Source organism: Hylaeus volcanicus, chromosome 9 (genome assembly GCF_026283585.1).
Source record: "Hylaeus volcanicus isolate JK05 chromosome 9, UHH_iyHylVolc1.0_haploid, whole genome shotgun sequence".
NCBI lineage: Eukaryota > Metazoa > Arthropoda > Insecta > Hymenoptera > Colletidae > Hylaeus > Hylaeus volcanicus.
In genome coordinates this window covers 3,527,140-3,528,510 of record NC_071984.1, presented here as the reverse complement: position 1 = coordinate 3,528,510, position 1,371 = coordinate 3,527,140, and the positions used below count along the sequence as shown (strand labels likewise).

Sequence of the window (1,371 nt, the reverse complement as noted above, 5' to 3'; positions counted from 1 at the left end):
AGGAGATTTCAATCTCTCCCATTTCCTTTTGCAGCTCCATCCTCCATTCCAGGACCTCGCTTAGGATCTTATAAATAAGTACAACATAAAGAGTAAGGAATTTACAGGAAGATTCTACTCACTCCAGGAATGTCAAATATATTATATCATACCAGCATGGTGCAAGGAGATTTCAATCTCTCCCATTTCCTTTTGCAGCTCCATCCTCCATTCCAAGACCTCCCTTGGGATCCTTGCAAATCCAGACGAGTAAGAAATCAACAAATTTGCACGAGAACTCGCTCCACGAAGGTTAAATCAGGTTAAATACATTAATATAATAGTACCCTGCAACGAATTCTTACCTACGTCGCGGCTCCTTCCACGTCCAGGTCCTTTGTTAATGTTTAGTTTGCTATTTCAGATGGTAAGTTGCTCCGATCCCCACTTTTGATCCCCATGAATGAAGAGAGCAGAAGCCTAGGTCGACGAGTTCCAGACCGCGATAATTGCAAAGTATTCCTGCGCGACAGGAAGAAAGAGCGTTGGCTTTCACAAAGAGCATAACGACACGGACAATTTGTAGCGGAGTGTCAACGAAGCCGTTTCTATTTTCGAGACGACGCGCACGGCTATCTTTTCGCCTCCTCCCTCGTCGCCAGCCGCTGTCTTTCTCCGTCTCCACCTACTAAACGTTTTTCACCGCTTCCCTCCGCTTCTGCGCCGATTCTCTCCGACTCTCTCTATCTCCCTCGGAATTGAAACATGTTGTACTGCGTACAATAATAGGAAGAGGTAGCGCTCTATTATACTTGCGTTGTATTTTACTTTGTAAGGTAGAATTAAACTCGCACGCTATACAAGAATGGGAAGAGACTTCCATCTATGGAACAGAGAGGCCATTAAACAAAATTATACGTTGTATTTTATACTTTGTACGATAGAATTAAGCTAGGAGACGGAGTAGATTGCCTGTACAATTTTTGTAAAAGTCCTGGACAGTGGTCATGGATACGTTGAGGCGCAGACGAATTGCTTTTGTCGTCTAAATTCGTCTCTGAAAAATTACTCGGCTCGTTTGCGCGGTCGTTAGAGTGGATTTAACTGGACGAGACGAGGGAGAGTGTGTCAGATATCGTTCGACCGAGTTTTGGTAATCCTCGGGCGGAACGGACGGCAATAAATTCTCCGGAGACGCCGCGTCGAGAGGAACCAGTGTTACGCGGCCCGCCTCGCTCCATTTACCTCTCGAGACGTCACCTAAAATCGGTTAATTATATACTCCGGCTCCTGACAACTTCGGTAGATCGATATCCACGAGTAACAGGCTAGCCTTTTCTGTTCAGAAGCTAACTCTTCTAGAATGAGTCGATGACAACGCATTAGATACTT

The 1,371-nt window shown here is 45.1% G+C and overlaps 1 long non-coding RNA gene across 2 annotated transcripts in view; it reads right to left on the bottom strand.

The window, feature by feature from the left end:
- LOC128881856 (uncharacterized) overlaps window positions 1-699 on the bottom strand; it is a 958-nt gene extending 259 nt beyond the window's left edge. Inside the window, exons 1-3 of one of the 2 annotated variants that reach the window (XR_008458201.1) lie at window positions 345-699; window positions 153-232; window positions 1-67 (exon numbers count right to left, since the gene is read on the bottom strand). This is a non-coding gene — a long non-coding RNA (uncharacterized LOC128881856). The remainder of the gene's footprint in view (window positions 68-152; window positions 233-344) is intronic. The other variant, XR_008458200.1, reaches the window with a different exon arrangement.
- Window positions 700-1,371: the final 672 nt, after the last annotated feature.